The following is a 12,488-nucleotide window of genomic DNA, read 5'->3' on the forward strand; positions in this document are numbered from 1 at the left end:
TTGGCAGCATCAACCCTACTGTGGGAATCCCTTGCAGACGACTGCAGGGCCTGGAGACAGACAGTCAGGTCATGCATCCACAGCAGTGATCAGAGGAGGAATGACTGCTGGGAGGAGTGCTGAGAGAATAAATACCATGGTGCACCTGCAGCAGCACACTGGATGCCTTCATCTACCCCAGCTGCAACAAAACATGTCTCTCCTGCACCAGCCTCTAGTCACAGCAGGCACCATAGAAGCCAACTCCTAGGGGGTGAGCATTGCCATTCAAATGCTGTGTGTGTCTCTCATCATGTGGCTGATTATGCAGGGTGGGGCTTATCTGCCCCCTATTTTCAAGTTGGCACTCAGGCTACTTGGTACAGTAGTCATTTACAACTCCAGCGCACACCCCCCCCCCTTGCCTTTCAGTGCCACACCTAGGTAATACCATCCCAAAGGACAGTACCACCCACTTTGGGAATACAGTAACTGATCTAGCTAGTATTGCCAGCACCGATTGGCAGCTTCTTTCCAGGGTTTCATTCCCCGCCATACCTGGGCAGGTGGGGACTGAGCCTGGCGCTTTCTGCGTGCAGAGCAAATGCTCTGCCAACTCCAGCATTGATGACATCCTCCCCACGGATGGATGCCATGGGTATTGGGGGGAGGGGTTGTCTTCTCCCCACAGCTAGAGAAGCTGCTGCTGGTTGTGGTGGTGGTGATGGAGGCGCATGCGCTGTGCTCGTACTGCGGAGCCCAAAGCTCGCAGGGAAGCGCTCGCGCACCGAGCCTCCGCCGCGCGTGCGCTCTCCTGCACGCACCGAGAGAGGCAGTAGGAGCCGCTGCGAGAGTCAGAACAGAAGCTGCGGGTGCATCCTCGGTTCTGCAGCCTCCTCAAGTAGCATGACAGGCGGAGACAGGAGCTGCAGCGGCAGCTGCAGGCGCTGAGCCCATCACCGTCGCTTCCAGCATCCCAGCAGGTGACAATGTGGAAATGCGATTTCTTGCTTTGCATTTTTGGAAAGAATTCTCTCTCCCCCCCCCCCCTTCTCCCTCCTCCCTCCGTTTCGCTGCAGGGTGATGCAAAATGTGAAGGGCTCTGACTTTGCATGGCGATGCGCTGGAAGGGCGGGTTGGCCGGCTGATGCTATCCTTTTTGGCTCCCTCCCCACCCCCGGATCTAGGGCTTGGCAGGCGAGGAGGAAGACAGCGAGAGTGAGAGCGCCTTTGGGCACCCTGGATTTGTGGGCTAGCAGCAAGTCCTCTCCCCCCCCGCTCACTCTTTTTTTCCGGGAAAGAGGAGGGGAGGGGGCGCATGGTGGTGGGGAGGCTGGAGGGGGCTCCATTGCATTGCGCGAGGGAAGTGGCAGGGCAAAGCGAGTGGGTGGCTGGCTGGCTGCTGCCTGCTGCATGCTGCGGCGCTTGGCACATTCCCGGTTGCTAGAATGTGGGCAGGAGGGCATGCGTGCCATTATTAGCAGAGAAGGGGGGCGGGCAGAGAGAGCGCGAGAGAGCGGGGCGTGGGGAGAGAGGGACAGATTCCGCTGTCAGCCTTAACTAGAGAGAGGTGGGGTGGGGGTAGATGTTCCAAAGTGGAGAGCGAAGGATATGGGGGCGGGGCGAGACCCTTACATCTAGGGATCTATAAAGACAGGGTAGCTCAGGGAGCTCTCTGGAGAAGGACATCGCTTTTTGCACATCATTCTATGGCACCTGCTTCGGCATATATTGGGTGGGTACTTTGGAAAACCACCGATGTTGGCTTACTGCATTCCCTTTCGGGCAATTTCCACAACAGAAGGGCACGTGAGGGTGTTGGGAGGGAGGCCTCGAGGACTAGAAACTGGTTTGTATGGGAGCCCAAGAGGGCTCCACTTGCAGGACATGAGAGAGTACCTTGAAGCATGTGCAGAGTGCTTTGCCTCACTGCAGCTGCGTAACCAAGGTCAGCATTCCATGCATCTCTTGGATGAGCAAATGGAATTTCCAGGTCAGAGATTACGGCTTCTTGACCGCCTTGAGTCCTGGCATCTCAGGTTTTAGAAGCCGATTAGCCAGTGGCTGTGAGCTTGCCATACAGCTGGGCTTGAGCACTCGGGGGCATTCTTGTGACTGCAGTTCTGTGACTTGGATTTGCTTCTTGCTGGCTGTCAGATGCTGTGGTTTGCGTGGGTATGCTATTGGGTGAGAAAGTATAATAATAATAATAATAATAATAATAATAATAATGGCTGATAACATTGAGGTTCATAATAAGAAGGAATGAGAATATTCGACACATGATTCTGTGGATGAGTTGCCTGGGAATTCACTAACTGATTTAGCAATTTGAAAGCAACTGACTTCAAATTCCAGTACCTGGACTGGATGTCTTCACTCCTATAAATTATTGCTCCTTCCTACCCTGGCATCCTCTGTCCCTTGTTGATTTAAATATATTGTATAGTGTACCTTGAGAAGCTGGGAAAACTTAGCTTGGGCAGCCCATTGGAGAGGTTAGCACATGAACACAGTCTCCTAGTCAGCTTGAGGCCTGTCTCAGGTGTCAATACTGAGGCTGTTGCCCATCTCTGCACCTGCAAGCCAGCAGTGGCGTAGCATTGGTTGCTAGCACCAGTGGTGGGCAAGCTGCTGACGATGACGCAGTGCCCCCCCCAACAGAGACAAGTGGGCCGCATTGGATAGCCTGCCCATGCAGGGGGGAGCCCGGCTAGCTAATACAGCCCTTGGCAAGTGAATCCTCCCCCTGACGCTTGTGGAGAAGACTGCCGGGCTGGGCTGGGGTGGCCCCTTGTCTATATCCCTCTATTCACACCCACTCACTGTGGGCCTGAGCTGCTCTTCCACCTTCACCGGGGCAGGATGGGGATCCCTGTGGAAGCTGGCACCTGTGTGGGGGCACCTGGTTGAGTCCCATCAGAATTGTGCACCCAGGGCATGCCCCCGCCGGCTCCCCCCTATGCTACACCACTGCAAGCCATCATGAGCTAGCTTGCTGCTCCAGGTGAAAATTAGTTTTGCTTCCCCTTCCCCAGTCTTTTACATTTTCTTGAATTTTTTGTACTTGTACTTGTGATAGTATGCATTAACATACAGTGAAAAAAAGTGATATGATAAAAACTTTTAATGGAAGACACAAGATCTCCCTTCTTTTGTTGGCTTTGGGAGAAAGCAATTCTCCCCCGCCCTTGCACCTAACTTAAACTTGACATGCGGGATCCATGACCAGATATCACAATATTTTTGTCTGTATTTTAAGGCTGTCACAGGGAGCTCTAGATTTGACTGAGGTGGTGCAGCTGGGAAAAGCATAAGAAGAGCTTGCTGGATCAGACCCATGGCCCATCTACTCCAGCATCCTGTTCTCATGGCGGCCAACCAGATGCCTGTGGGAAACCCACAAGCAGGATTTGGGCACAAGAGCCCTCTCCTCTCCCGTGGTTTGTAGCAACTGGTATTCAGAAGCATTATTGCCTCCAACTGTGGAGACAGAGCATAGTCATCAAGTCTAATAGCCACTAATAGCCTTATCCTTCATGAATTTTTCTAATCCTCTTTTAAAGCCATTGGGGTTAGTGGTCATCACTGCCTCCTGTGGAAAACAGGATACTGTTTCTCCTGCCTTTTTCTTCTTTTTTTCTATTTAAGGCCTAATCTGTGCTATATATTTAAAGCAGTACTGAACCACTTTAAATAATTATTCCTTTCCCCAAAGAAGCATGGGAAGTGTAGTTTGTTTATGGTGCTGTGAGTTGTTGTTTGTTGTTGTTGTTGTTGTTTAGTTGTTTAGTCGTGTCCGACTGGACCCCCCTGGACCAGAGCACGCCAAGCACTTCTGTCTTCCACTGCCTCCCGCAGTTTGGTCAAACTCATGCTGGTAGCTTCGAGAACACCATCCAACCATCTCATCCTCTGTCGTCCCCTTCTCCTTGTGCCCTCCATCTTTCCCAACATCAGGGTCTTTTCCAGGGAGTCTTCTCTTCTCATGAGGTGGCCAAAGTATTGGAGCCTCAGCTTCAGGATCTGTCCTTCCAGTGAGCACTCAAGGCTGATTTCCTTCAGAATGGAGAGGTTTGATCTTCTTGCAGTCCATGGGACTCTCAAGAGTCTCCTCCAGCACCATAATTCAAAAGCATCAATTCTTCAGCGATCAGCCTTCTTTATGGTCCAGCTCTCACTTCCATACATCACTACTGGGAGTTGGTAGGAGATCCCTAATCCCCCCCCCCCCCGAGCTATGATTCCAAGTTTTCATAGGCAGAGGTGCCACCTTCTCCAGAGGACTGAGAGGGCACACTGTGACGTTCTGACTTTAGAATGTCACACGCACGACATTGCATGATGTCAAGACATTGCATGTGGAGCCCTCTGAACATTGAGGGGGCCTAGCCTCAAAAAAAGATTGGCGGGGGGTGGGTTTCCAAAGTGCCACAGCCCCTAGGAGCCTGCACCCTTGTCCATGGGAAACAGAACTGTTAAACTGCTTTGGGAATCATACCTCAGTGAGGGTAATAGAGACCTTCTCACAGTTCCCTTTAACAAAATACAGTTCTCAGGATTCTTTGGTGTAAGAGAGCTTTAAACGTATAGCAGTTAACACTATAAGGGGAAATGCCCCTGTGTTTTTTTTCCCTTTGAGGATCTAACTGCAATTTGAAAACCCCCAAAATAGGTTTTTAATTTTTTAAGGCTGGGATATTTGTTTTTTATTAAATTGCAGGGCGGGATGGTGGTAGAAGCTGGAGGGTAGGTACTTAGACCCTGAATATGAGCTTGTAGAAATTGGTGAGTACCTCTTTCCCAACCTCATGCTCTAATTCAGAGACCCTAACCTCCTGTTTGCAGTGTAACTTCCGTACATGGCTACACAGAAATGACCCCCAGTTAAGTCCAACAGAACTTACTCCCAGGTGTATAGGATTGCAACCTCAAAGTTGCCTGGTGCTTACTGCAAAGATGCAGTAAGCACCAGGCAAGGATCTTCCATGTGACTGTCACATGTAGTTTGCAAAACTGTGGTTTTGTCCTCACAAAGGGTCTGGGGCAGGACAGGAACAGTGCCCTCCTCCCTGCTTCAGTTTTCTCCCATTGAAGATCATTCTCCCTAATCAATACAAATGAATGGTTACTCCTGCTCCATTCACCCATTCACCTGTATGGAAAGAGATGAAGAGACTGTTTTCAGGTAAACCACACAACTGATGGAAAGGTAAAGCAGTGTATCAGCTCTTACTGTGCCAAAATTTTGAGAAACCCAGATTTTAAAAAAGTTTTCTTCATCTGTGAAAGGGGATTCAGTTTCTCTGGCTCTTTTTCAAGGTGCTTTATAGTTTCTTTATGCTTTTAAAGGGCGCAAGATGGAGTTTATCACTGTGAGGTAGCTATGGCGGGTGGGCAGTGTGTATGTCTTCCTGTTACACATTTCTCCAGCTCTTTGCAGCCTCTCTAGCTACTGTGCTTCCTGATCTCCAAAAACCCCATAGGATAAATTAGCTCATGAGTTGGAGCTGGGCATATTTACCCTGGAGAAGAAAAGACTGAGAGGAGATATGATAGCCATCTTCACATATCTGAAGGGCTGTCATATAGAAGATGGAATAAGCTTGTTCTCTGCTGGTCCAGAGGGGTGGACCCAAAACCAATGGATTCAAATGACAAGAAAGGAGATTCCAAATACAGTGGTACCTTGGTTTATGAACTTAATCCTTCCCAGAAGTCCATTCTTAAACCAAAGCATTCTTAAACCAAGGTGTGCTTTCCCATAGCAGCGGGGGACTCAATTTACACTCAACAGGAAGTGGAATGTGTTCTGCTTCCAAGGCAAAATTCACAAACCAAAACACCTACTTCCGGTTTTGCAGCATTCTTAATCCTAGTTGTTCATAAACTAAGCTGTTCTTCAACCAAGGTACCACTGTAAACACTAAGAAGAACTTTCCAATGGTCAATAGTGGAATGGGCTGTCTCAGAATGTGGTGGACATTCTTCAATGGATGTTTTTAAACAAAGGTTGGATGGCCATCTGTCAGGGATTATTTAGCAGGGATTGGACTAAATTCACCTTGGGGACCCTTCCAAGTCTACAATTCTGTGAATCTGTGTCTTCCCTTATTTTAATGGAAGTGTAGGAAGACTGTGTTTTTTATGTGTGATTACTGAGCACCTGAATTCAGTGCACTCATTCTTCCTTTTATCTTTTAGAAAAGATCTCGTTGCTCTGATTCCTGTAACAATTCCACTTTTGAAAAATGTATGTAGCATTGTTAGGTGTACTCAACGGAGACAACCAAGGATTGTTGAATAAACATGTAATTGGTCACTTATTAAGGACAGCAAGAACAATGATGGCCAGAAACTAGAAAGAAGCAAATATTTTTAATCGTACAAACATGGTATAACGTGATTTGGGAGATAGCACTTTATCAAAATCTGACAATTTTTTTCCATGCCTAGAAGGCAAAAAGAGAGAAAGACTTTTGTGGTGGGCTGGTAGCCATTCATAGAGCACATGAACAAAGTCCCTACAGGACAGACTGTACCTGTTGCGCTCTGTAATAGATGGTTGTGTCAACGTCTTGACACCAGCAACTTTTGGACTCTCCACTTCAGTGCTTACAATAACTTTACTACTATTCTTTAGAGCTTCAGGTTTGTAATGAGGAAGAGGAGTGGGATGCTTAGTTTGTCCTTTTTCTCCTTTTAAACAAAAAACCCCAATGAATTGTTGTCAGGAGCAGGGTAGGCAGCATCCCTAATGCCTGCACTTAAAGAAAAGCCTATTTGAGGATGTCACAGGGCTGTCAGGAAACCTGGGCACTCAGAAAGGCTACAGGGTGCAGATCACTGGCTGGATGATTTGGACTGACCCTGTGGGTGGGGTGTGTGTTGGGGAGAGGGGTTGAGGACTCTGTGATCCCCCTGCAGGAATTCAACCAATGGCAGCCCCTCCCATCCTGCCTGTTGGGCTGAGCTTCTGCTGAGCAGGGCTACAGCGAACATACTGTGCATAATAGCATAGTTGTTTCATGAGATTATGGGGATGGAGCCAGTGCCACAAGTAGTGATTTCTAGGCCCTGGGGCTGGCAGCCAATTTTCTGGCCTCTTTCATCCCCTGGAAAGCAGCACCAAGCCGAGTTAAGGATAATTGTGGGTCCTGCTGCTGAATTTGTTCAAGTTCCTGCTGCTCAGCTGGTCTAATCCTGCTTTGCAGCTAAGGCACAAAAATAAGTTTGTGGCCAGTCTTTGATAGTAAAGGCCTTGATGCGTCTTTCTACCATCAGGCTGCAGACTGTTTCCTTTCTGGTCTGCTGTCTTTACTAAGACCCCAAGTAGGCAAGCATTGCTAACTTGACATTATTTTAGTTGATGGTGTACAAGTGTGTCCCCAGAACCTCACTTTGTGCTCCTGGTTGGGCTCACAGGTGGGTTTAAGACTTGGTGCCCCAAATTTATGATCGGAAGGAGCTATCTTAATCAGACCTACTGGTCCGGACAGCCCTCTGCATTCATAAATACCAGAAGATGGAGTATTGCTTTGCTGGGTGCATACAGAGTCCATCAAGTCCAGCATCCCATTTCCAGCTGTGGTTAGCCAGATGCCACACAATAATAGCCCTTCCTTGTACGCTGCCTCTGAACCTGGATGTCATACAAACTTAAGCTGGCGGCCATAATACCTTGTGACACTGAATGCCTTAAATCTTGTTAAACTATGGAACAAGGTGGTAGTGAAGGCCACCAACTTGGGTGGCTTTAAAAGAGGATTAGACAAATGCATGAGGACAAGGCTCTCAATGGCTACCAGCCATGATGGCTATGTTCTCCTTCCAATGTTGGAAATAATATGAAGAGTTGCTGGGAATCACAAGTGGGGAGAATTGCTTCTGTGTTGAACCAAAGTGTTGAACCAAAGGTGAGCTGTTCCAGAAGCTTTGCTAATTCAAAGTGTTGGTGCTGACCTTTAAAGCCCTAAATGATCTCAGCCCAGTATACCTGAAGGAGCATCTCCACCCCCATCATTCAGCCCAGACACTGAGGTCCAGGTCCGAGGGCCTTCTGGCAGTTCCCTCACTGTGAAAAGTGAGGTTACAGTGAACCAGACACAGGGCCTTCTTGGTAGTGGCACCCACCCTGTGGAATGCCCTCCCATCAGATGTCAAGGAAAAAAACAACTGACTTCTGGAAGACATCTGAAGGCAGCCCTATTTAGGGAAGTTTTTAATGTTTGATGCTTTATCGTGTTTTTAATATTCTGTTGGGAGCTGTCCAGAGTGGCTGGGGAAACCTAGTCAGATGGGTGGGGTATAAATAAATAAATAAATATTCAAGATAACCCAACAATTAATTGGTATTGGTTGCAGCAATGAGCTCATTTGTTTCGATATATGTTAATTGGTTTGCTTTGATGTTATCCTTATCTGCAGAATTGGGGTGCTGGTCTGTGAACCCAGAAAGGGGAGCTATCTCTAAGGGTTGGGTATTTGCCACCTATGCCCTCATCTAGTGAGATGAAATGATGTACAGCATGCTGTATAAAGAATCTATGCACTTTTACATAAGAAGATTACATAAGAAATAAGAAGGAAGGATGGAGAAATGAGGCAACTTCAGGAGTTGCACAAAATGAAGAGAAGCGCTGCAGGTGGCCTACCTGTGCTCTAAAGTAGGCCTCACCAAACTGGTGCCTTCTAGCTGTTTTGTACTACAACTCCCATGAGTCTTGGCTACCATGACAGTGCTGGCTAGAACTGGTGGGAGTGGCAGTCCAGATAACTAGGGGCCATCAGGTTGGTGAAGGATGCTCTAAACAATTCATAATTTTAGGAGACTCTATCATTTTGCACTCTTCTCCTTTCCTCTTTTATATTGTTGTGATTGCATTATTTATTGTAGATCTTGCCTGATAAGCTGCCCCTCCCAAAGAGGTGCAACAATGCAGAGCCAGCCTTAAATTACTAGCCATTTACTCATGCAAGGGACTTTCCCTGCCTGCCTCTGCCCCTTGGCGCTCAGCCAGATGTAATCATTCTGAATGTGCTGCTTCCATTAGCTCATCACTGCACTCATGCAGGAATAATGTAATCCCTTTGCCGTCTCAGTGCGTTTTCCCATTGCTATGGCTTCGCAGCACCCCAAATGCAAGTAGAAATCTGATCTTAAATGACCCCATCAGCTTGTCTTTGGGGAGGTTTGAGGAGGTTTCTGACATCCCTGGTGGCTCATCCAAAAGAATGTACTCTGTTGATTTTGGTGAAAGAGGAGCAGGAAAGGCCTCAGTTTGTGTGCTTGGCACTCCCCTTGAAAAGAAGCAGACTTAAAATGTGTTTGTGGTGATGCTGGTCCTGTTGTGGAGGTGGGGATGATTAACAAAATCAATCCTTCTGGCTAACTGGGAATATCCCTTCACTCACCCAAGTTTAGGATATTCCACCATTCTTCAGCAGAGTTTCTCTTTCATTGAGAAAAATAAGTGGCTCATGTAAATCTAAACTAAGCTTTAATAATACTGTAAAGGAAACTAACAAAATACAGTGGTACCTCGGGTTAAGAACTTAATTTGTTCTGGAGGTCCATTCTTAACCTGAGGTACCACTTTAGCTAATGGGGCCTTCCGCTGCTGCTGCGCCGCCACAACGCGATTTCTGTTCTCATCCTGAGGAAAAGTTCTTAACACGAGGTACTATTTCTGGGTTAGCAGAGTCTGTAACCTGAAGCATCTGTAACCCGAGGTACCACTGTAGCATAATGAGAGAAACTAAATACAGTACAACCACTTGAGGCAAGTCTGAGACAAGAAGCAAGAAGAGGCAGTTGGTCCATCTTAACCAGGGGTTGGCAAGGCTTACCGGCCATGAGCCAGATCACTCCTGTGCAGATCATCCGTAGGCCGGACCAGTGCAGCACGACACTGGAAATCACATCTGTGCATGTCTGTGGCACCAGAAATTGCTTCTGCGCATGCCCAGACACTGAAAATCGTGCCTGTGCAGAAGCGATTTTTGGTGTCTGGACATGTGCAGAAGTGATTTCTGGTATCTGCATGTGTGCAGACGCAATTTCTGGCGCTGCTCGGCGAGTCCCCGTGCCACGCCGGTTTAGCGCAGCACGTGGGGGACTCGCCAAGCGGGCGGCTTGGTTCGGGGGCAGCTCCTGGGCTGGTAAAACAGTCTTCGTAAGCTGGCTCCAGCCCATGGACCGCACATTGCCGACCCCTGCTCTTAACTGACATTCTTAATGGAACACAGACTGAAGGAAGGGGCTGATTCCAAAGCAAAACACACAAGCTACATACCAAACATTCTACTGATCAAATTAGGCCCCAGGTACTATTTCTGGTAACACCAGAAATAGGGGACGCGGGTGGCGCTTTGGGTTAAACCACAGAGCCTAGGACTTGCTTATCAGAAGGTCGGCGGTTCAAATCCCCATGATGGGGTGAGCTCCCATTGCTCGGTCCCAGCTCCTGGCAACCTAGCAGTTCGAAAGCATGTCAAAGTGCAAGTAGATAAATTGGTACCGCTCCGGCGGGAAGGTAAACGGCGTTTCCGTGCACTGCTCTGGTTCGCCAGAAGCGGCTTAGTCATGCTGGCCACATGACCCAGAAGCTGTACTTGGCCTGTAGAGCAAGATGAGCACCGCAACCCCAGAGTCGGCCACGACTGGACCTAATTGTCAGGGGTCCCTTTACCTTTACCTTACTATTTCTGGGTTAGCGGAGTCTGTAACCTGAAGTGTCTGTAACCTGAAGAGTATGTACCTCGAGGTACCACTGTATACAGAATATACAGTGTAAATTATTACATTAATAAAACTGAGATAGATACAGAATGGAAAATGGGATTTTTATTTTCTATTATTGTGACTTCCCTCCACCACAGCACGACATCTGTTGATATATCTTGAACCTGTCATTGTGTTATATATATTATTTACTTTGGCCCCAGAACAATCTTACAATAATTTTTCCATTCCTTTATTAACTTAGTCCATGCATATCAATAAATTTGTTTTGGAACGATGTCTTGTCATATATTCTTCTAAGCAGTTTCATTCTTTCTTAAGTTTTTGATTTGACTGAAGTCTAATGGCTGCTGTCATTTTAGCCACCTCTATGAATCCACATAATTTGTTTAACCAATCCTCTACTGAGGGGACATTGCCCCCTTTCCAATTTTTTGCTATCATCAACCTGGCAGCAGGTTGTTTGAACCCTGAGACCTTACCAAATTCCGTCATTTTTTCTAAGATTTTTGGAATACTTTCTTCTGGTTGTTCCACCATTAATATTAAATTGTCCACAAAAGCTTTCAGTTTAAAGGATTTCCCCCCCTAATGTTGTTCCTTGAATTCCTTGATCTTTTCTTATATCCAGTGTAAGTATTTCTAGGACTATAATAAATAGTAAGGGGGAAAGTGGACAACTCTGCCTGGTCCCTTTTTCTATTTGGACAGACTCCGTCATTTCATTATTAATTATCAGATTGGCTTTCTGTTTTTCATAGATTGCCCTTATTCCTCTAGTAAAATGGTCTCCCATTGCTATTGATTCAACAATTTTCCACAAGAACTTCCAGGAAACATTGTTCAATGCCTTCTCTGCATCCACTAGCATAAAGGCTGCTTTCTTTCCTGGGTTTAAGTCTAGATATTCAATTACATTAATCAACATTCTCATATTATTTTTCATGTGTCTATATGGCAAGAATCTGGCCTGATCATCATTAATATCTTTTAATACTTTTTTAATCTATTGGCCAGAATTCCTGCATAAAGTTTATAATCATTATTAAGCAATGAGATTGGTTGATAGTTGTTAACAGATTCTTGAGTTGTTCCTTGCTTAGGTATCAACACTATGTTAGCTGCTTGCCAAGTCGCTGGTATTCTTCCATCTTCCAAGATCTTGTTCATAAGTATCTTCAGAGGTAAGGCTAACACCTCTTCTAGTCTTTTATAATGTATTTCTGGCAAACCATCTGGTCCCAGGGATTTTCCAGTATTGGACTTTGAGATAGCTTGGTGTAGTTCCATCATAGATATAGGTGATTTGAATTGTCCAATTTTGTTTTTTACCACCTTTGGGATTTCCTTTCCCTAGAGATATTTTATTATGTCCTGTTCTTCAAAAAAAATATTTTTATTGGTTTTTCCATATATACATCCTCTAACAATATTTCTCTAACAATTTTCCATATTTCCCCCCTCCCCTGGACTTCCCTCATATTCCCATTTTGTTTTATTTCCATATTACTCACCCTGCGTGTTGTTTCCTAATTCCCCCCCCATACGTATAATCTTACTTTTTGTTATATACAATTGTGTTTGTTTATTCAAACCCTGCCAGTGAGTCCAGTTCTTTATGTTGCTTCTTCATATATGCTGTAAATGGTTCCCATTCTCTTTTAAAGTCTTTGTTATCCTTTTCATATAATTTGTTAATTTTGCCAGTTCTGCATATTCCATAAGTTTCCCTTGCCATTGTTCTTTCGTTGGTATTTCTTCTGTC

General features: G+C 46.3%; 1 protein-coding gene across 3 annotated transcripts in view; it reads left to right on the forward strand.

The window, feature by feature from the left end:
- The first annotated feature begins 754 nt into the window (after positions 1-754).
- Positions 755-12,488, forward strand: part of LOC114589133 (actin-binding protein WASF3-like) — a 76,018-nt gene continuing 64,284 nt past the window's right edge. Inside the window, exon 1 of one of the 3 annotated variants that reach the window (XM_028715248.2) lies at positions 755-962. The gene's annotated coding sequence lies outside the window, so the exon portion shown is untranslated. The remainder of the gene's footprint in view (positions 963-12,488) is intronic. The other 2 variants (XM_028715245.2, XM_028715244.2) reach the window with 2 other exon arrangements.

This window comes from Podarcis muralis, chromosome Z (assembly GCF_964188315.1).
Source record: "Podarcis muralis chromosome Z, rPodMur119.hap1.1, whole genome shotgun sequence".
Classification (NCBI taxonomy): domain Eukaryota; kingdom Metazoa; phylum Chordata; class Lepidosauria; order Squamata; family Lacertidae; genus Podarcis; species Podarcis muralis.